Here is a 24731-nt window from a genome sequence, read left to right on the forward strand (position 1 = left end):
TATGTTTTTCTTTCTATATTATTTTCATCACTTAAAATCTGCATCAGAATAAACAAAACAGGTGCAAATAAGAAGTATCAAAACTCCATATAAAATATTAATAAACTTGAACAGATCAGAGGTTACTGGAAATTTAATTATACTCTACTGCCTTTTTCTAGATTTTTCAAACTTTAACTTAGACATCTTCATGGGTCTACATCTCTGTACTCACCTCTATCAACTCCTCAAACCACACTTTGACTTTAAGCTCACTATGAAATGAGAGTGGGAGAAGAGATGGTTACCAGAGGGGAGTGGGGTGGGGGGGATGGGTGAATAGTTGAAGATTAAGAATACATTCATCTTGCTGAGAACGGAGTAAAAGATGAAACTGTTAAATTACTCTATTATACACCTGAAACTAGTATAACACTGTATGTGAACTATACTGGAATAAAAATTTTTCAAAAAAGAAGAAATGAAACTGAAACCTGGAAGTTGAAGACTAAATGCAATATCTGGCACACAATGACTCGAAAAATAATCCTGTGGAATAAATAAAGGGATCTGACTGATGTTAATAAATAAACTCACACTTTCAATAACTACTATTATTAGAAAAGCACAAAAAATAATGACCTAATATAAGCCCAAAAAGTACTAAGAACATTCCCATATGTCCTTGCCATGGCTTATAATAAATATGACCTTAAAAACATTTGCGACTATGTCTATGACCATGACCATGATAATATAAAATGTAAAAGAGGAACTGAAATAAAGATAATTAGAAGAAATGACAATAAATTCATCTAAAGTTTCTTTCTCCTAAAGTGATTTTCTTTTATTTAACAATTAAGTTTTTTTAATATGTTAATTACCCACCTACTAAAAAAGCACAGAGTCATTACCCATGTATTGCCATAGTAACTTTTTTCATTATTTTTTGCGTGTATTTAATCAATATAAATAAACAAAATCAATATAAGGTATCATAAAAGAGAAAAGTATCAGTTCACATACTTCCAGAAAAGAGTTAATTCAATTTAGTTTGTCCTTAGTTGTTATTGACGGGTGGAATTTGAATATTAACCTTTCCAGCATCTAAAGAAAAGAGCTGTCTTCAGAGCTAACTATCTTTTCAGTGGAAGCACCAAGTGTGGTTTATGGGCAATTTTGCAGCCGCTATTTCCCATTAGGCACATGGAAAAGTAAGTGAAAACCGTAGTGCGCTGTATCAGTGCAAGTTAAGCCTCTAAGCTTCCCCTCTTTCCAGACCATGATGGCTATATGGTGAATCTTTACATTTCATAATCCTCACTCAGCAGCAGATAAGCCACCAGCTTAAGTAGCAACAGGTGATGTTTCAGCATGTCACCCCAGCAATTCTCTCTTTGGTCTCTGTTTACTCAAGTTTTCACCCTCTCTACTGCGATAGTCCCATTAGCATACAAGAGCGGATTTATTGCTGCCGTCTTTAAAAAACAAAACAAAATATCAATAAATAAAATCTCCTCTTTTGAAGGCTCCATTTTTCTTATCCCCTATAAAAAGTCTTTGTAAAAGATCTGTCAGTGCCAACTATCTCTTTGCCCTTTGCTCACATTTCCTCTTGACCCACTCCAGGATTCAGTCCCTACCTTTCCACTTGGTAAGTGGGCAATGCTCTCCTGTACTCTACTGAGCTTAACCTAGGCTGAGTCAGCTCTTTTTTAAGCTAGCTCCCCGCTAAGCTGGGGAAGAAAATGAGTCTGAGTCTCCAACATAATGGCAGATGTTTCTGGGCTCTGCTAGCACATTCCCTCAGCTTGTCTGTTGTGAAACTCCCAACTGAAGCCTGCCCATATGTCTTCGGGATGTATTTGTGGGCTCAAGTCTCTTTTGTTCATATGATCAACTTCAATAATCTACATTTTATTAAATTTTCCCCTTCCCATTTCATATACTATCACATCTTCTTGCTTATATTACCTTCCAAATAAACGACTGTGCTAAATCCTTGTCTCAGGTTTTGTTTCCAGGGAAATCTAAAAGTGTCATCTATATTTCTTCTCATCTACTAGATGTCTAATTAATGTATTTTTGTTTAATTCTACCCCCTCTCTTTCAACAATAATGCAAGTTCCGTAAGGGAAAGTTTATTGCCTGTTTGTTGTTGCTGATAATAGTGTCTGGCACACTACTTGTAGGCCATAATTTGTTAAATGAGTGAATAAAACTAGCAGAGACATCAATATATCCACAGTGCCAAAAACAGGTGGATACTGGCTTTTGTTTGTTTGTTTGTTTGTTTGTTTTTCCTAAAGCAAGACCTGTTGTACTGTGTAGACTACTGAAATTGTGGCAATAAATATAGAATTCTGCATGAAAATTGGAATATTGATAAATTACAGAGATATTGGGGACACGTGGGTGGCTCAGTCGGTTAAGCATCTGCTTTCTGCTCAGGTCATAATTCCAGGGTTTTAGGATTCTAAGTCCTGCATCCGGCTCCTTGCTCAGCGAGGAGCCTGCTTCCCCCTCTGCCTGCCACTCCCTCTGCTTATGTTGTTTCTCTCTCTCTGTCTCAAATAAAAATAAAATCTTTAAATAAATAAATAAATAAGAGAAATATAATATAAATTACTGTTTTCACTTTAATAATTCAGTACTTTTCGGGCGCCTGGGTGGCTCAGTGGGTTAAGCCGCTGCCTTTGGCTCAGGTCATGATCTCAGGGTCCTGGGATCGAGTCCCGCATCGGGCTCTCTGCTCGGCAGGGAGCCTGCTTCCCTCTCTCTTTCTGCCTGCCTCTCCATCTGCTTGTGATTTCTCTCTGTCAAATAAATACATAAAAAATCTTAAAAAAAAATAATTCAGTACTTTTCAACTTTTAATAACTGTAATTGTGTTCTAAGTTACCAAGGTCTTATTCTGTAATTCTAAAATTTATATAAGCCAGTGGTGTTTCTATATTTTTTCCTCTACTTATAGTGACTTATCTGAATAATTACTAAAACTTCTGCCTATAGAATAAAATAGAGTTGGCTTTGATACTTCACCTACTTCATATAATCTTTGTATAGGCAGTGTATTTTCATAAATATCCAAAATCACTTAAAATTTTTTGAAAGCACATATGATATAGTTTGGACTTTAACACACTTATTTATTGAATATTGTCCTGATAGCTATTTAGATTATCTCCCTTTTTCTTTTCAAATAATGCTACAAAGGTATCCAGATATCCATCCATGTATATTTACTCTTGGCACATAATTTTTATTTTTTAAAGTACTGTTGCTAGAGTGGAAATATTTATATTGAATTTAAATTTAAAAATGTGATATCTGCTATAAAATTACCCTTCTAAAATATGATATCCATTTACGATGCTACAAAAATGTGGATAAATAAGCTACCCCTATACTATCAACACTACTGGATAAAATAATTATGTTTTTTTTGCCAATGTGATAGAAAAAAATATGCAATTTTCCAGTAGTTTAACTTATATTCCCCTGATCACTAACAATAAAACTGTGCATTAATATTCTATTTTCTGTGATTTTTTGCTAATATAGCAGCAGCCTTCTTTCAATGGGTCTTCCTACTTGCTAGGAGCTATAAAGTTTACATAAATGATCACAATTCTCTTAACAATTTTATAAGATAGTGGCTATTATTAACACCATTTTACTTAAGAAACTGATAGAAGTAAATCATTCCGAGTTGCACAACAAACCACAAAGTTGAACTGAAGCACCTTAGCTCTGGAACCCACACTCCTATGTTATGTCCCACTATCTTCTCCTAATTTTAAGGTCCATTTTCTATTTTTCTATTTTCTTATAGATAGATTTTGTTACGCCTGAGTTTTCGTGTCTGAGAGACCACCAAGGAGCCAAGCACTGTTGCAATCACACGAGGGTTTATTCGACAACCTTAAGCTTGGGCCCAAGTGTACCCAACACAGAAGAGTAGGGACTTGGACCCCAAACGAGATTATAGTCAGAGTTGTTAAAGGCAGAGTAGGGGTGGACTCGGTGGTGTGTGAGGACAAAGGGGATGATGTTGGTCTCTAAGGAATTTTGGAAGCAAGGTCTCCAGGACCTTGAGGGGCTAGCTATTGTTGGGAGAAAGGTTATTTATTACTAGTAATAAAAATCTTCTCGTGAGACCCTTTAAATGTATATCAGTGGGTCATATGCTCAGGAATGATTGCTGACACTATCTTGGAGGTTTGGAGATAAAGTTTCACATTTCTCCTATCAAGTGTCCTTTTAGTGAGATTTGGTTTTAGAAGAAATTTAACTTTACTTCCATTTCCTTCCGCCTCAGCCTTCTTCAGTTTTATGGAGGGGAGGGCGACATTAGGGCTTGAGGAACTAAGTTATTCGCCTCTGGAAACTGGGCTATTGATAAGACAACTTCTTTGTTGTAAATCTCCAGGACATTTGTAAACCCAGGGAGACTCCTGTTTTGCAGAATTATGATTTCTGCAAGTTAACTATTTGTTTTTCTTTTAGGGCAGCCAGGGGTCGCTGAAGAATGTCACACATACTACCAAGGGGAGGGGAGCAGGTGGAGAGGGGGTGCAAGGTGCCAGCTTTTGCTTTGTTAAGATGGCTGTACTTACGTCAGGGCTAAACTCGAGGTGGGTACAGCCTTGTTTTTCTTGGCCTTCACGGATTTAACAATCATAATAACTAAAAAAAAAAGGGGGGGAGAAAAACATTTGAAAATATATGGGGAGAAAAAAATCTTTTATCTATAACTGTAATACTTTTTTTTTTCCTCTGTCTCAACAGAAACCAAATAAGTAACACTCCAAAATAGCTAGAGTTGTCATTTCCTGTTTCTTTTATGGAAGTTTTCCTCATTATTTTAGTGCTAAAGTTTTAGAGTTCAATGATCATTCCTTTTTCTTAATTTAAGACAGGGAGTGAGCTTGAGGGGTGAGGGAAAGGCAGTAGAAGAAAGAATCTTAAGCAGGCTCCACACGGGTGGGTAGTCTGACTCCATCTCAGAACTCTGAGATCATGACCTGAACCAAAATCAAGAGTCAGATGCTTAATGGACTGAGCCACCCAAGCACCCTAGTTTTAAGATCATTTTTAATCAATATCTTTATACTCTGCAAAGTACTCAGAGCCTTGTATAATAAATAATTTCCTTCAAAAAAGAAAAGTTCACTTTAAAATCCTGATCTCTTTAATAGAACCATATTTGCTATCTGTAAAATTGTGATCCTTATAGTCCTGTTGATCTTAAGTGTATAAACAAGGACTGCGGTAATTCACACTGAGAAAGAAGTTAAATATGATGGGCTCTAGCAATCTTAAAAGTCGGGAAAACCAAATGGAATGCATCAAATTAGCCACACTGATTGATTCTTCAATGCTGTGTTATCTTGAATTCTACTTGTTACCTGTTCACTTAATGCTAGGGAGATATATGGACTTGGGGAACCTGAAGCTTACATAATTTTGGAAGCTCTCATCAAAAATAAAATAGAAGACATAAATACAAAGTTATATGCTCAAGTAAATGCTTATTAGCTGGAGAAAAGAAATCGTGTCAAATTACAGGAGATTTAAAGATAGATTTCTTTCCTTTCAGAACTCAAGAAAATTTAAAAAAAAAAAAAAGTTTGCAGTGACATGCTTCTAGAATACAATCTGGCTTCCACTCCTAGCCAAGAATACCATCCCAGAAACAGCTCCCACAGTGGCCTTGGAAGTAAGTGACAGCGAACCAAAATCTGTATCAACTTTATGGTATATTTATTTCTGCTTAAAGCTCATACTGAAATTAATTCTTTGAGTGACTCAAATGTCTTACAATCTTGACTCTAGATCATCATATATTGCTTTTCTGTGTCATCTCCCCACATCATCTTAATGTTTTTTTCATCTTGTTTGACAGTCTGGTCACCAGTGAAATATTACTTAATCAGAGGTCTTTTCTGCCTTCTTCCCTATTTATCCTAGGCAAGTACTCTTTCCCTATGTTTCCCTAACTCTCAACATTTGCCTTTCTGGAATAATAAATTACAAAATTCATGACTAAGTAATTTGTGATTACTCTTTTTAAAAGATTTATTTATTTGAGAGAGAGTGCACATGCATGTGCAGGGGCGATGGGGAGGGAGAGAAGCAGACTCCCCATTGAGTGCAGAGCCAGACCTAGGGCTCTATCTTAAGACCCTGAGATCATGACCTGAGCTGAAATCAGGAGTCAGATGCTTTATGGACTGAGCCACCCAAGCACCCCTCATGATTATTTTTTTGATAGGGTGTTTCCTGCTACGAATTAAAATCACCATAGGATTCCCAACTCCTAGTACATTATCTTGCACACAGTGATAACACTGAATCAGGGTTTTTGGAATTAATTGTTAGCAATAATTACACTAAATAAGTGGTCCTTCCTAGGTCTTCAGTATCTTACTCAATTCCTCCACCTTCATCTATCCTGACTCTCTGGGGGTCTTTTCTTCCTTGCATTCTGCCCAACAAATGCAATGAAAGGCCTTTTATAATACAATATTGTTATCTCTTTCAACTACTCAAGGAGGCATAAGTCATTTAGAAAACACAAAGGAGGCTATGTCCTTCTTTGTTTGTGCTATCACCATTATTTAAATTTGAAAGATGATAATGTTCAGCATTACAACTAAAAAGAAATTATAAGGAGAAGTTTAGCAAAAGCATGGGCTATGTAATGACAAAAACAGCTCACTGAGAAGGAGTGATTTGAATTTTACTTATTCTCTGAGCATATGACACAGGTGTCCTCTAAGTCAAATATGTGTATATTTTCATCTATTTTGCATTATACACATGGCTGTTCCTTTCCATTAGCATAGATAATTGAGAGCTGACATACATATTTAAAGACTTTTCTTAAACTACTTTGAAGCCTAATGATGACATTAAAATATCCAGAAAACATATTTATCTAATAACTCATTAAAAGTAGTCCTACTGTGACCTTTCCTTTTGGCCTTTATGTCATCGAACAAAAACTAGCACATTTCAAGTCTGCCTAGTTACCAGAAGAGTGGAATTCACAAGAGAACAAACTCCAAATTTACTGAGAATTAGAATTCTTTTGTTGTGCTAAATGGAGTGCATCATTAATCTCAATGAACCTTAAAAGGAAATGAAGCTGAATCAAGATTGAGTAATGAAGAAAGCAGGAGAATATGGCTTCCATCCTGAATAATTAATCAACAAAGGACTGGTGCCAGATTTGAGAACTACATGGGATGAAATAAATGTTTTGTGACTGATTTTAGTTTGGTTGTCCATATATGCGCTCATGCAGTTTTGGAGGGGAGGGAAGTGGGAGGTTGGGTGAGCCCGGTGGTGGTATTAAGGAGGGCACGTATTGCATGGAGCACTAGGTGTGGTGCATAAACAATAAATTTTGGATCACTGAAAAAAATTAAATTAAATTAAAAAAGAAAAAAGGAAATGCAAGTAAATACTTTCATTTTACCCATTGTCAAGAAAAAGTCTTGGCATATTCTAGGTGCTCAATATACAAATATTGAGTGGATGAATTATAGAAATAAAAATTAAGTAGAACAGTCCTATAAAATGCAAAGTAATAAGACACTAAGTAACATTTAAATTTGTCAGAGAATCAGAATCAGTACTGATGACTAAAAGTCTTGAGGACAAAATTTTCCCTGTATTGCTGGTTATAATAAATTCAGAGACTGAGAAGGTTATGTGTAAAATGATACTATCTGATACAAATTCAGACGCTGTTCTCTTAATCTGTCCATTCTGTGTAAGGCACTTAGGAAAACAGACAGCTTTTGAGAGCACAGGTAAATCTTATTTTGAACTATACTTCCAGCTCTTCTTCTTGTGAATGTGGACCTATCTCTTAGTCATTCTGTATCTCAGGTTTAATGTCTCTTATTAATAATATCTTCATAACAAATCCTTTACAATAAAAAGACTGTGATTTTAGATGCAGATCCAAATCATAGCAATTCTTTTTACAATAACCCTGACCTAGTTTGTGTTGGTAGCTTTGTTGAGATATAATTAACATAAAATTCTCCCTTTCACAGCATATAATTTAGTATGTTTTATAAGAATTGTGTGACCATCAACACTATTTAATCCCAGAACATTTTCATCAGGCCCAAAAGAAACCCCACCTCAAATAGCAGACACTCTAAATTCCTCCCTTCCTGGACAATACTAATGCATTTTCTATCTCTAGGAATTTGCCTATTTTGTCCATTTTTTAAAACTTTCTTAGGATTTCCTAAATGTAGGCTCAAGTCACCTGCAAATGTAAGTAGTTGTACTTTTTTTTAAAATAATCTAAGTATCTTTTCTTCTTGCTTAATTTTGTTGTATAGAATATCCACTACAATGTTCAACAGTAGTGAAAGCAGACACCCTTGTCTGGTTCTTGGTCCTAGGGAAAAAACATTCAGTCTTCTGTCATTAAGTAAGATGTCAGGATATACAATAGGTTAGGCTGTTATCATAGACGTCCCTTATGAAGTTGAAGACATAGTCTATCCCTACTTTTTCAAGTGTCATTATCATGAAAGAGTGTTGGACCTTATCAGGCTTATTAAGGAGATTTTTCCAAAGAACTTACTTTTAGTTTAATTAATTTTCTTTATTGCCTTGCTATTTCTGTTTCATGTTTCCATTCTAATTTATATAAATTCCTTCTTTCTGACCCTTTGGGTTAATTTTTTCTAGCTCCTTAAAATAAAAAATGAGTTTTTGGATTTTGGATTTTTCTTCTTTTTATTTTTTCATAGCTATTAACAGTATAGATTCCCTCTTAAGCACTGGTTTAGCTGTATTCCATAAATTTTGGTGTTTTTCATTCATCTCAAAGTGTGTTTTCATTTTCCTTCTGATTTTTTCTCAACTCTTTGGTTATTTAGGTATGTGTTGTCTAATTTTTACATACTTATAAATTTCCCAAATTTCCTTCTGTTTTGATTTCTGATTTAATTTCATTATGGAGGGAAAACTTACTTTTTTCAGGATTCCATTCTTTTAAATATATCAAGGCTTATTTTACAGCCTAACCTATTGTATATCCTGAAGAATGTTTTATGTGTACTTGAGAATAACATGCATTCTGCTATTGTTGGAGGGAGTGATTTCAACAGCTTGACTATGTCTAGGCATGGACAGCTTTGATTTTATCACAGTTGAAATTCATTGAGTTTCTTGGATGTTTACATTATAGTTTCCCTTGAATTTGGAAAATTTTTAGATAGTTTTTTCTTAGAATATTATTTCTGCCTCTTTATCTTTCTCTCCTTTCCTTCCTGGATTTTAATCATGTTTATGTTAGTGTTAAATGGTGTTCAACATACCTCTGAGTCTCTGTTGTTGTTTTACAATTTATCTTTAGATTAAATAACTTCAGTTGGCCCACCTTCAAGTTTGCTGATTTTTTCTTAAAGATTTTATTTATTTACTTGAGAGTAAGCAAGCATGAGGCAGTGGAAGGGCAGAGGGAAAGGGAGAAGCAGACTCCCCACTGAGCAGGAAGTCTGATGCTGGGCTTGATCCCAGGATCATGACCTGAGCAGAAGATAGATACTTGACCTACTCAGCCACCCAGGCTCCCTAATTTTTTTTTTTATTTTTTTAAAGCTCAACTCTATTTAACCTTTCTGGTAACTTTTATTTTTTTCCCCTCATTTCAATTGTAGCACTTTTTTGTTGTTGTTTGTTTAAGATTTTGTTTATTTATTTGACAGAGAGAGCACACAAACGGGGGGAATAGCAGAGGGAAAGGGAGAAGCAAGCTCCCTGTTGAACAGTGAGTCTGATGTGGGACTTGATTCCAGGCCCCTGGCATTGTGACCTGAGCCGAAGGCAGACGCTTAACCAACTGAACCACCCAGGTACTCCTCAACTCTAACACTTTGGAACTCCATAATTTCTAGTTCTTTTTATGTTATGTATCTTTTTTATTAGAATACTTTCTTTGGCAAGGCATTTTTCTCATTTGTTTCTTTAATTCTTTGTACATGGTTTCCCTTCGTCTTTTAAAGATATCTATAAAGTAGCTGACATAAAGTCCTTCTCAAGTAACCCCAATACCTAGCTAGGCCTCTTTAGGAATGGTTTCTACTGACCATTGTTTATGTTTCTACTGACATTTTTTATGTGATCAGAGTATAAATATACTTTCCTAATTTTTGCATGCTTAGTCCTTTTTTTTTTTCCAGAAAACTTGACATTTTAAACAATATAAAGTGGCAGCTCTTCTACTGAATTTGCTGTTGCTTTCAATATTTCTGTTGTTTCTTTAGTGACCCTCCTAGACTAATTCTTTAAAGTGTATATTCTTTGTTGTTGAGGTCATTGAGGCCTGTGTTTGGTTACCTTAGTGGTCAGCTAATGGTTGGATGTAAATTTCTTTAAATATTTTAAAACAATAAGCTTCACAGTTTTACCAAGGTTATGTGTGGGGGCTGAGGGTAGGAAGTGGGGGTTTGGACCCACCTTTGTCATTTGGGCAGTTTACAACTCCACCTTCCCCTTAATTTCCTGATTGTTCAGAAACTCAAGATCAGACAGAAATAAGAGAGTAAAGTAAGGCTTTCCTAAGTCTTTTTTGGGCAGGCACAGGCTAGAAAGCATGTGGCTTTCTAGCTCCAGAGGAATACACTGGAGTATTTCAAAGTCTCCTATAGACATCATATTCCCCAGACTTTCAAGATGTTTGTCCAGTCTTTTGTTTGGTTCAGGGTCATGACTGCCTCAGGCAGCGGCAGTGATTAAACAACTGCTGCTGATTGCTTTGCTTTGACAAATATCATGGAGGTAAGTTTCTCAGTGAAGCACCTAAGGGTTAGACCACTTAAAGACAAGCTTTGTGAATGGGAATTTTTCAGAAAGCTGCTGGACAGGTCAACCAGTGATGCTTTTGGGAGGCAGGGTTTTTGTGGGAGTACCAAATATATGTTTTCCCTCCTTTGCCTGCCAGACTGCTGGTTTTCACTGCATGCATGGTTGTTAGACTTTCAGTTTTCAGTGCTTCTACAGATTAGAGGAGAGGAAGATGAAATGAAGACAAGTGAGGGGCACCTGGGTGGCTCAGTCAGGTAAGCTTCTACCTTTGGCTCAGATCATGATCCCAGGGTCCTGGATCCAGCCCCAGGTGGGGCTGCCTGTTCAGTGGAAAGTCTGTTTCTCCCTCTCCCTTTCCAACCACACTTCCTGCTTGTGCTCTCTCTCTGTTAAATAAATAAAATCTTAAAAAAAAAAAAGAAAAGAAATGAAGACAACTTAAAACATAAGAAAGCTCACTGTTCTTACTGACAATCAGCTGGTTTTCTTTAAATAAAACATACCTCAAAGTTTTATAGTCCTCTGCTTAATTTCTAGAGTTCTGAAAAGTTGATTTGACAATTATTTTTCAGTATTCTTTCTGCTTTTAAGGATTTTATTTTGAAGATCCTTACTTTACCGTTCTGGAAATGTTTCTCTCTTATGTAAGTATTAAAGTCTTTCTGAGAAAGACTTTAATAATCTTAAAAAGCGGAATTTAAAAATTGTGGAGAATAATAAGCAGTGGCTATTTACATGTAATCATAACACTTTAAGGTTTTTCTTTATAGAAAATACTGCCTATGGATCCATGTTATATTTTGGGTGGTCCATTACTATTGGTCCTACAGAGGTAAGACATGCCTATATAACATATTTGTGTGCATACAGATGAGGAGTAAAGTATTAAATCTTTGAAAGTTAAGTGCTCTTTTACCTATGTTACTTCATGAAGTCAGCAATTTCAAGTGAAAAGGAAATTTTTCCTCACTTACCTCCCCCTCAGTAAAGTCTGAGTGAGGATAGAAAGCTTACTTGCAAGTTAATATCTGTAGATAAACCATGTAATTAGTTCAGTTTTCAGCAGTTTTGCCTGAAAAATGTCAACAATGAAAACACTTAAGCATGGAATCAGAGACCCCCCCATAATACTCTCCCATGAAGTAGATGGCCTTTGATTAAAGGAAAACAATCAATAATGTATAGAATGAACTAAATCTGAGAGGAGAAAGCATGCAGCAATCTTGCAATCCAAATCTGCTATCCATTGCATTAAATACTACAGGACAGCCCCTTCTGTAATTTTGTCACTCTGAACTCAGTCAAGTCAAGATTCATTTCCCCACGGGGCGCTTGGGTGGCTCAGTGGGTTAGGCTGCTGCCTTTGGCTCAGGTCATGATCTCAGGGTCCTGGGATCGAGCCCCGCATCGGACTCTCTGCTCAGCGGGGAGCCTGCTTCCTCCTCTCTCTCTGCCTGCCTCTCTGCCTACTTGTGAAATCAAGAGCTGTCGAATAAATAGATAAAATCTTTAAAAAAAAAAAAAAAGATTCATTTCCCTCACTTTATCAATGAGCAGTGACCCTTCCAGAGTCCATTTGTATTCTCAGTGAAAAAAGTGAAAATCACTCTATTTTGGGCAAATATAAAATATCTTTATTACAGTACAGAAATACTATGAAGAAACACTGCAAATAAATTTTTTTGAAAATTAATATTAAAAAAAGATAAAATGTCTTAAAGAGTAGTTGGGAGGCTTAGAACTTATGTAAACAAAACATGCTCCACTATATGATGCTCACACTCCAGACAGGGAAAAAGAGATTCTGGCACTAGAACCTCTCCTCTGCAGCTCTGGATGGCCACATGTTTATGTAAGCCATCCCTCCACCATGCCAAAATGTGTCCTACAGAGCTCCTTTCTTTGTTCACTTCTAAATCAAATCTTCACTGGGTTCATTTCCTTGGTGTGCTCTAGCTTCAAGAGAGGCTGGAAAACAAGTTTTTGACTCCTTCTGTTGGGAGGTAGGACTTTTAAAATTAGGAACTCTGCAAATACAGAAGGAGTTCCAAAAGGTAGTGGATGTAAATTTAAAAAGACATCAAGAAAACATGCCTTCTACAAACAGTAATAATAGTTAACAACTGACATACACTGACGGTGCTTTTTGTTTTTATTTTTAATTTTATTTCTTTTCAGTGTTCCAGAATTCATTGTTTATGCACCACACCCAGTGGTCCATGCAATATGTGCCCTCCTTAATACCCACCACCAGGTTCACCCAACCTCCCGGCCCCCTCCCCTCCAAAACCCTCAGTTTTTCTCAGAGTCCACAGTCTCTCATGGTTCGTCTCCCTCTCCGGCTTCCCCCAACTCACTTCTCTTCTCCATCTCCCATGTCCTCCATGTTATTCCTTATGCTTCACAAATAAGTGAGACCATATGGTAACTGACTCTCTCTGCTTGACTTATTTCACTCAGCATAATCTCCTCCAGTCCCATCCATGTTGATACAAAAGTTGGGTATTCATCATTTCTGATGGTGTCATAATACTTCATTGTATATATAGACCATATCTTCTTTATCATTTCATCTGTTGAAGGGCATCTTGATTCTTTCCACAGTTTGGTGACTGTGGCCTTTACTGCTATGAACATTGGGATACAGGGGTGCCTGGGTGGCTCAGTGGGTTAAGCCACTGCCATCGGCTCAGGTCATGGTCTTAGAGTCCTGGAATTGAGCCCCACATCAGGCTCTCTGCTCAGCAGAAAGCCTGTTTCTCCCTCTCTCTCTGCCTGCCTCTCTGCCTATTTGTGCTTTCTCTCTTCAAATTAAAAAAAAAAAATGGGGTACAGATGGCCTTTCTTTTCACTACATCAATATCTTTGAGGTAAATACCCAGTAGTACAATTGTAGGGTCACAGGGAAACTCTATTTTTAATTTCTTAAGGAATCTCCACACTGTTTTTCAAAGTGGTTGCACCAATTTGCATTCCCACCAATAGTGTAAGATGGTTCCCCTTTCTCCACATCCTCTCCAACACGAGTTGTTTACTGTCTTGTTAATTTTGGCTATTCTAACTGGTGTAAGGTGGTATCTCAATGTGGTTTTGATTTGAACCTCCCTGATGGCTAATAATGATGAACATTTTTTCATGTGTCTGTTAGCCATTTGTATGTCTTCTCTGGAGAAGTGTCTGTTCATGTCTTCTGTCCATTTTTTGACATGATTATCTGTTGTGTGTGTTGAGTTTGAGGAGTTCTTTATAGGTCTTGGATATCAGCTCTTTGTCTGTACTGTCATTTGCAAATATCTTCTCCCATTCCCTGTTGCCTCTTTGTTTTGTTGACTGTTTCCTTTGTTGTGCAGAAGCTTTTTTTTTTTCCCAATTTATTTATTTTCAGAAAAACATTATTCATTATTTTTTCACCACACCCAGTGCTCCATGCAAGCTGTGCCCTCTATAATACCCACCACCTGGTACCCCAACCTCCCACCTCCTCGCCACTTCAAACCCCTCAGATTGTTTTTCAGAGTCCATAGTCTCTCATGGTTCACCTCCCCTTCCAATTTACCCAAATTCCCTACTCCTCTCTAACGCCCCTTGTCCTCCATGCTATTTTTGTGCAGAAGCTTTTGATCTTGATGAAGTCCCAGAAATTCATTCTCGCTTTTGTTTCCTTTGCCTTGGGAGACTTATCTTGAAAGAAGTTACGATGGTCAATGTCGAAGAGGTTATGGTCTATGTTCTCCTCTAGGATTTTGATAGATTCCTGCCTCATGTTGAGGCCTTTTATCCACTTCAGGTTTATCTTTGTGTATACTGTAAGAGAATTATTAAATTTCGTTCTTCTACACATAGCTGTCCAATTTTCCCAGCACCATTTATTGAAGAGACTGTCTTTTTTCCATTGTATATTTTTCCTGCTTTGCTGAAGATTATTTGACCATAGAGTTGAGGGTCCATATCTTGGCTCTTTACTCTGTTCCACTGTTCGATGTGTCTGTTTTTGTGCCAGTACCATGCTGTCTTGGTGATCACAGCTTCATAGTAAAGCTTGAAATCAGGCAACATGATGCCCACAGTTTTATTTTTCTTTTTCAACATTTCCTTAGCAATTCAGGGTCTCTTCTCATTCCATACAAATTTTAGGACTGTTGTTCCAGCTCTTTGTATAGTGTCAGTGGAATTTTGATCAGGATAGCATTGAAAGTATAGATGGCTCTAGGCAATATAGACATTTTAACAATGTTTATTCTTCTGATCCATGAGCATGGAATGGTCTTCCGTCTTTTTGTGGCTTCTTCAATTTCTTTCATAAGTGTTCTATAGTTCCTCGAGTAGAGATCCTTTACCTCTTTGGTTAGGCTTATTCCCAAGTATCTTATGGTTCTTGGTGCTATAGTAAATGGAATCAATTCTCTAATTTCCCTTTGTGTATTTTCATTGTTAGTGTATAAGAAAGCAACTGATTTCTGTAAATTGGTTTTGTACCCTGCCACATTACTGAATTGCTGTATGAATTCTAGTAGTTTGGGGGTAGAGTCTTTTGGGTTTTCCATATAAAGTATCATGTCATCTGTGAAGAGAGAATTTGACTTCTTCTTTGCCATATGAATACCTTCTATTTCTTTTTAATTGTCTGATTGCTCTTTCTAGGACTTATAGTACTATGTTGAAAAACAGTAGCAGGAGTGGACATCATTGTCATGTTCCTGATCTCAAAGGAAAGGCTGTCAGCTTTTCCCCATTGAGGATGATATTTGCTGTGGATTTTTCACAGACAGATTTTATGAAGTTGAGGAATGTTTCCTCTATCCCTATTCTTCTAATTGTTTTAATCAGGAATGGATGCTATATCTTGTCAAATGCTTTTTATGCATCAATTGAGAGGACCATGTAGTTCTTTCCTCTTCTCTTATTGATTTGTTCTATCACATTGATTGATTTGCAAATGTTGAAAGACCCCTGCATCTCAGGGATAAATCCCACCTGGTCATGGTGGATAGTCTTTTTAATCTGGAGGTGCTTTATATCCACATGCTCTCTTTAAAACAGTTCTTACTCCATGTACAAAAAAGTAAAATCAATCCTTACCTTACACCGTATAGAAAAATGGACTCAAAATAGATCAAAGACCTAAATTTAAGATCTAAAACTAAAAAACTCTTAGAAGAAAATATAGGATAAAAGCTTCCTGACTTTGGGTTTCACAAAGACTTCTTAAATATGACTCCCCAAAGTACAGGCAACAAACAAACAAAAACAAAAACAAACAAGAGGGACTTTGTCAAAATTGCAAACTACTGTGTATCAAAGGGTACAATCAATATATGCAAATTATGCATCTGATCAGGGGCTACTACTCAGAATACATAAAGATCATATATAAACACAACAGAAAAATCAAATAACTGGGTTTAAAAATGGGCAAAGGACTAGAGTAGTCACTGGAGAATAGACGATTCTCCAAAGAAGATACGCAAGATACGCAATGGCCAACAAACACATGAAATGATGCTAAACATTGCTCATCATTAGGGAAATAAATACAAGTTCAAACCACAGTGAGATACTGCCTCATACTCATTAGAATGGGTACTAAGGGGGGGGGGGGAGACAAAGTTCAAAGTACAGAGCACCAGAAAAGAGAAAAATAATTCAGAAGAGAGGCAGAGAGTGCTCCTGGATGATTCTGCAGAGAACAGACCAGCTGTGACTCTGAGGAAACTACCTAAGGCATGGAGAAAGAATCACCAAAAAGGATCAGAGGAAATAATATAAAACAAGAAAACAAATAAACAAAATCCCCTCTCATTTGGTAAGAGAGGCACCAAAATGTTTCAACAGGTTTGTTGCAAGATAGTAGTTATAAAAGGAAAAAGTCAGAATTTGCATCTAAGTTTCTTTGATTCACAAAGCCTCACACTCTCCATGAATACCACTGTTCTAACTCAAAGAGAATTAGTTACAACTTTTTAAACCTTTATCTTTATAAAGAACCATGTTGTGAGAAATATGTTATTTTTTTAAATCCACAGAGAAGCTTTCAGTGTCATTTCTTAGAGGTATCTATTACATAAAAATGATTCATCACTGTTACTACCCAATTGAATCTTACTGGAATAATATTTCTATGGAGTTCAGTAAATTTTCTTGCTGGCTAATTTTCACAGTACTACCATTCTTTGAGGACTAAATGATTATTTCCTAATTGATCATAAGTTTCCTTCTTGAGCTAACTATCTACAATTGACACAATAGAGAGCCCAGGATTTTAAATTCATAAGAATAGTTTCTCCTTAGAGAACCAAAATATGAAAGAAAGATCACAGAACTGACATTGATCACAGTGCATTATTATTCCTGTGAGTGAGTAAAACATGGCTTTTCTGAGAAAGTTCAGAAGCCGAAGCAGATAACCTCTATGGATTTGTCTATTCAAGTTTAAATTACTTCTATATTCAAAAAAATTCAATAGAAAAGCACCTTCTTGACACTGCTCAGAAAATGTTATGGATTTCCCGCAGCAGTATGTACTTATTGTTGACCTACAGTTAGTCTTACAGTTTATTTTCTCTATTGTGTTGGCTTGTATCACTGGGCTCATATGTTACAATTCTTACAAAATATAATCAACATTCTTTATTCATACTAAAATTTCACAAATAAAGTATCAATCAAGTTGAAGAAGTGGCGCTTATGGTTTTCTGGATTTTCTAATGAAAATCTGTTTTAACCATAATGCATGTCAAACATACATTAAGATTAGATGATTGATTTCCTTTTTAATTTATATCAGTTAGTGTCATAATCTCTCATAAAACATCAAAAGACTTATTCCTTAATAATAAAAATATTATGTAATAAACTAAGGTATATTACTTTAAATGTTGCTCATCATTATATAATACTAATGAAATGAAATACAGCAGGGTCCAAATGCATGAAAATTATAAACCCCTGCAAATTCTGTTTTGCTTTATAGGCTCTTTTCAAATTAGATGATGATTTGCTGGGACAACTAGAATTCTAATTTATTTTCATACTTATATTTACTGCAACTATTTTTATGTATTTAGAACTGTTTTATATTTCTAGCACCTATTATTCTAATAAATCTCTGTTAGGCTCACTTTATGACTCATTTTTAATTTAAATATAACTAGATACGTCCCCATAACTTAAGAAAATGATCATGTTATGATCTTATTTTTAAAAAATCAGGATGCTATATTATAGGACTATAACTTCATTATGAAGTAAAAAGTAAAGCTTAATGTTTGAAATGATGGGATTACTAACGATTTTTATTTTCTTTATATCTCTTGTAATTTAAATTCCACAGTGAATATATTTTTTAAAAAATCATTATGGTAAATCCTAAGTATATATAATAGTAGAAAGGTAAATACAATAAACCTCAGGTACTGATCATTCATTTCAACAATATAAAGCATGATCAATGTTGTCTTCTTTATATTTCAACCCTCTTCTCCCCATTGACCACCTGCTACTGACTGGAACCAATGTATTATTTTGGAGTCAATGCCAGACATCACTCTTCTGTAAACATTTGTGGTTGTTTTTTTTTTTTTTTTTCCCTAAAAAAATAAGGGCAACCTTTAGTACATTGACAGTATATATAACAAAATTAATAACTCCTTAATATCACCAAAAATCATTTTAGTTTTTAGATCTCTGATGCATAAAGATTTTTATATAGATTGTGAAATCAGAAATAAACAAGATCTAATATTGAATTTGGTTGATCGGTCTTTTAAGACTTTTTTATTCTATAACATTATTTCTCCTTGGCTTTTTCCTTGAAATTATTTCTTGAATAACTAACTTTAGTATTCTGTAGTGTTTCTCATATTCTGATTCTGGAATTTGCTAATTCCATCCCTTGTGCTGTTTTACTCTAGTATTTCCTGATAATTGTTACAGTTACTTTTAGAGCCTTGATAAATATTTGAGTAATAGTCTATTTTTTAACAATTTATACTTTATATGCAGAATTTAGTAATTCCTATAGCATCCCACCAAGAAATACAATTTCTTTTTTTTTTTTAAGATTTTATTCATTTATTTGAGACAAAGAGTAAGGGGGGCGGAACAGGAGCATGGGAAGAGGCAGAGGGAGAGGGAGAGGGAGAGGGAGAAGCAGACTCCCAACTGAAATGGGACCCTGCTGTGGGCTCAATCCCAGAGTCCTGGGATCATGACCTGAGCCAAAGGCAGATGTTTAACTGACTGAGCTACCAAGGCACCCCAAGTGATGCAATTTCTTTTTTATATATCTGAAATAATGTGTTCATGTGTTCCTATCCACTCTTTACAAAATTTCCATCTGAATTTCACAAATGGTTGAAGATTGCTTGATTTCATTATTCATTTAAAGGCTACAAGATTATGATATTCTAATTTTCTGATGTTTCTTCATTTGTTAACTAAATATGTCTATAAATAAGAATGTTCCCTAATGAACAATATGGCTATCCTATCATAAAGCACTAATGACAGGATAAACTTAAGGTTTTTCTTTCGTTTGTATACCAATTTTTAAAACAATGAGGTGGTTCAACGTCCTCACACAAACTCAACCAATGGATCCCTGTGGTACCTGCTATGTACTTACCAATTTACACATATTTGTAATTATTATGCTGTTGAAAAGGCCAGTGGATATCCTTTCATCTTTGCTACAGGATCTGTCAGACAAGATCCCAATAGTCTTTGGTAGCTTGAATATGTCCATATGCAATGAACTGAAAAGACTTATACTAGTAAATATTGTCTTTAAATCCATTTCACAAGCCCTATAGAAAACAAATGTCAATATTTTCTTTTACCTTATTTAACTTATTTTAAATTTTTCATTGGAAAAACATGCACAGGGTCAAAACAAAATAGATTTAATATGTGCACATATTTTTGTTCTGCCATCCAACTCTACCCAAGTTCTGCTGCCCCCACTTTATAGATATATCAATGTCTTCAGATAATAATTTTATTTGGAATTATCAGCTTTGCATATTGTATACTGCTTAACTCAGTTAAGTCAAATACATCTCTGTTCACTTTCTTCTCAACATACTGATTTTATTAAGTTTCTGGTTTATAATCTCTGTAACATCAGATATTTCTTCTTCTAACAAATATAGGCACTACTATTCCTATACCCTTGCTTTTCTATTAACTGTTAAGTAACAGTTTAGCAATTAAATCTTCTAAGTTTGTATTTAAAGTTCACTATGACTAATTTTATTTGATAGAGGAAATGTTTCTGTGTGGAACTTGGCTAAGTATTTGCTGATTCACTTTTGTCATTTTAAAATAAAGAATGTGTCCTAATTGTGACCAGCTTGCTCTGAATTATTTATTTGTATATAACTCATTTTATATTTTCATTTTTTCCATTTGGTTATTGTCTCCTATATTATTTCCTTTTCTTTTACATTTTTGCTTATTTTAGTACTCTTAGTGTGCTAAAGGAAAACTACAAAGATGTAGAAAAACTTTCTTTAAAAATGTAAAGAAAAGAAAGAAAGAAAGCAGTAGGGAGAAATCTTTTGTACTCTGAAACAGGTGATTAAGTCATTTCTGTTTCCACAGAAAGGGGAAATACACCTTTGCTATTGTTACTTCAAAAAAAAATGGATCGAGGAAATTTAATTTTATTATCATTAATAAGTAAATATTGCATTTTTCTACAGTTTCTGTGATAATGTCAACTAGCAGCCATGTGATGAAAACACAGTATTTAAAAATTTAATATAAAAAATATTTTCTAGCCATATAGTTTTCTCTCACCTAGTGCCTGATTTTATCTCTCAGCTCAGAGATGAGTATCATTTCAATTATTAATACTATATGGAACCATGTTTTCACTTCAAGGTGTGCTGAGTTAGTGACAGTTAATGTACTTGGAAAGTATATTATTTTCTACTGCAATGATGATTTTAAAGTTCTCTGTGGATTTCTTCACGGTAAGTTGTACCCTAGTTCTGTCACTGGGTAGAATCCAAGACCTACCCTTTACCATCCACCTGCTTGGACTCACTAACCTTCATCTTACATTTTTCCCTAAGTCTTCTTTCCAGCTCACCTCTTCACTCAGGCAAATCATCCCCCAAACCACCTCTCAGGTGATAGTAACTGCCTTGATAAGACCTCCCATCAGCCCAGACCACTCAAGCCTTTTGAGCTAAATCCATTACATCCACCTGTATTGATGGACCATGGAGTGACCCCTGGAATGACGACCATTTAGCTTTCCTCCTTATAATACTAAATACTAAATCTCCACCCAAGGAGGAGCCTCAGCGTCATTCACATAACATACAATGTATGTATAGGCATCTTTCCTTAAAGCACATGAATGACCTTATGCCCACCTCTATCTAAATATTCACCATAGCACTCAACAAAATGTACCCATTCACCCTCTCTCAGGGAGTCACTACTTTGGAAGCTAGTCCACGAGATCTCCTTACTTAATGCAAATAAAGTTTACTTCATGGGAAAACTCCACCTGGTGTACATATGACTCACTAAAGAGCAAACTCACGTTCGTTCAGCTTCAGTTCTATAAAAGGTGAGGTCATAATTATAAGTGCTCTTCTTTTTACCAAGAGCATTAACATTTTAGTATAAAGGAAAGTACTTCTGTCCAGTTCAGTATAAACTTCCTCTCTCATATCCTAACATTCTAATGATTTGTTACGTAGGACATCACTTGGCTGCTGCTTTCTACCCATCTCATCCATGAATAATGAATAAACAAAACTAAAATGCAAAATTTTAAGTGGATTATGATTGGTCTCAAGCATTTAGAGAAATTCGGATTTCACTATGTGATTACTCAACTCTGGATAATTAACCTACCAGATTTCAGTCAGAATATACTCTCTGGAGATTTCTGAGGAATAAGTCAGCCTTAACAAGGAGTATACCACAATCTACAATTTGCTTTTTAAAACTATGTCCTTGTCTCTTCCATGAAGGCCCAAACCAAAAAAAATCAACTCAGCCAAGTTAGGAGAGCTCCACTTCCTTCTCCACATCTGCATCCCTTTATTTTTTATTTTGGCTGCAAAAGCCAAATATGATTTAGAGAAGACTTTAAGTAATGTTTCTATCCAAGAGGTAAGGCAGTCCAGAGTTCTTCATTTCTGATCAGATAATGAAATGTAGACCCTAACTGACACTCAGAAGATTGAGTGGGGATTGACATTTACAAAGTGTGTTTCCTATATTATCAAACCCTTGGGGTATATGTCAATAGTACCTGAGAAGTCAAATGGAATACTCTGTAAGGAACAGAGGCCTGATCCCAACCAGAATCAAGAATTTCCTCTGTATCACAGGCTGAGAAATGTGATTCAGCCAGAATATAACCCCCCAAATACTAAACATTATTCAAACCATTTTTGATCTAAAAAGTTGGGGAGTTTCTCAGCAAGGCTTCTTGTCTTATAAAGCTTTACATACTATGATGACATATGACTGGCACGTTCAAAGAATAAAACAAGGCAGATAAACTATAGAGTGTTCAGGGTAGATATAAGAGCTGAGGTACTGAAGGCAGGGATAAGGATTGTGTGACTATAGGTGAAACTATAATGGCCTTGAACAAGTATACAAAAGGGAACAAAAATATGAAAAGAATATATTAAAGAAAATTTTGGTACCCTTGGGCAAAGGAAATGGATAATCTCAGAAATGGGAGTAAAGGGGTAAAGATAAAACTTGGAGATTTTCCATGAAAGTCTGTGAGATGAAGACTGAATATTATTACCCATTGTAAATAAAAGTGCTAAAAGTCACAGAGACAAGGAGTAGAGTGTTAATAAGGAAGTGGTTAAAATGGTAAACCATGTGAATTTAGTCTTTTCTGGGAGACAAGTAGATGGTGGGTCCAAAGCAGATGTTGACTGAGTTATTACTATTTTTTTTAAAATTCTAGATATAAAGTGGAAGGTATAAAATAATGGAAGGGCAAAATTAAAGCTTTTGGGCTAACAGTTGGAAGAGGAAGTGCACATTTTTTAAAAGGATGTTTTTAAAAACATGTAAGATAGAATGAATAGCACAGGTAAAATTTCAACCTTGGATAAGACTATTCTAATATTAAATGCCATAAAATTAAATGCAATTAAAAGCAAATTGACTATACTTTTTTTTTCCCCTCATGAGTGATTTATTCACAACTGATTTATAGAGTTTTGCATAAATTAGATATGTATATACATAGATGTTTTTAGACTTTATTAACACTTTAATTATTTTAACAATTATTCTTTTAAAAAGAAAGCTCTTTCTTTGCTTTTTTTAATTCTTATTTTACAATATGGTATGTATACTCAGCATATTCAAATTAAATACATGGATTTTTTTTTTTAAATCCAGCCTCATTTTAAAATTCCAAACATTTGAGCCGAACTGGTTAAAGCTAAACATTTCTCTGAGTGAAATAGTCATCATTTTTTGGTAAGGTCCAACAGTTTAGAGCTCTATATGATATCAGCATTCTCATACACACTTTGTTTTATTTGATAGTTATTGATGTACACATGTCATGTCTTCTTTTAGTAATGAATTTCCTAAAAAGAGCTTCATCCTATTTTTCACATGTCTCTTACATGTTTGGCATTCAAAATGCATTAATTATTTCACAAATGAATTAAATAACTGAAATGCCAAAGGGCTTGTGAAAGTGGTCCATTAGAGATGCAGGTTTAAGGTGTGCTGTTGTAGTAAAGCTGAAAAAATGTGAGCCCTGAGCAGCAAGCAGTAGTTGTCCAGCTTGTTGGTTTCAAAAGCTAGCGTCCAGGGGCACCTGGATGGTTCGGTGGGTTAAGCCTCTGCCTTCAGCTCAGGTCATGATCTCAGGGTCCTGAGATCGAACCCTGCATCAGGCTCTCTGCTCAGCGGGGAGCCTGCTTCCCTCTCTGCCTACTTGTGGTATCTCTCTCTCTGTCTGTCAAATAAATAAGTAAATCTTAAAAAAAAAATTTAAAAAGCTAGTGTGCAAAAAAGGAAAGCAAAGATGCAGAAGTACAAAATACTGTAAATACTGTTTTTGTTCTTTTGATTTGAGTTTTTGGCGCTCCTGTTCTCTTTTTGAGAAATTTTGTTAGAGTTTAAATTTTCCTTTCTGCCTAAGTTCAGCTGAGTTTCTGTCAAATGCAATGAAAGACTCCTGAATAATACATCATGTCTCAATTGAAGGAATTCCTCCAGGTATTGTTAAAATATATGTTAGAAAGTGATGAATTCCAAAGAACAACTGTCGTTAAGAACTTTGCATTTGCAATATGCAGGAAAGAAATCAGTATTCCTTAATACCTGGTACCATAAAATGTTTATTCTGGCCTCAGTATGAGCATATTACATAAATAGCATTTTTTAAATATCTTTATGTATTACTCTCCTGGAAAGTCCACCAAATAGACTTAAGATATAACAAAATTAGTTTTACTACAAGATACATCATTTGTAGAGTAAAATAATAAACATCTTATTTTTAAACATAATAGACATTCACATGCCTATCTCACAACCTAATAAATATAATTTATCAATATTTTGAAGCTCCCTCTGTGCCTTTCTATAATCAATCTCTTCCAACTTATAGCCTACCCTAATATGAAAATTACCATGAATTTCTGGTTGATCATTATTTGTCTTTCCTTATAATTTACCATATATATGATAAAAGGCACATATGATTAAATTTTCCCTGCTTATGATTTTAGAAAATCATTTTTAAAATGGAATCACACTATTCAGTCATTAAAAAAGAAAAGAAAATCTTACCATTTACAAAAACATGGATGAGCCTTGAAGGCGTCAGCTATGTGAAGTAAGTCAGAGAGAGAAAGACACATACCATTTGATCTAACTTACATGTAGCATCT

This window comes from Neovison vison, chromosome 4 (assembly GCF_020171115.1).
Source record: "Neovison vison isolate M4711 chromosome 4, ASM_NN_V1, whole genome shotgun sequence".
NCBI lineage: Eukaryota > Metazoa > Chordata > Mammalia > Carnivora > Mustelidae > Neogale > Neogale vison.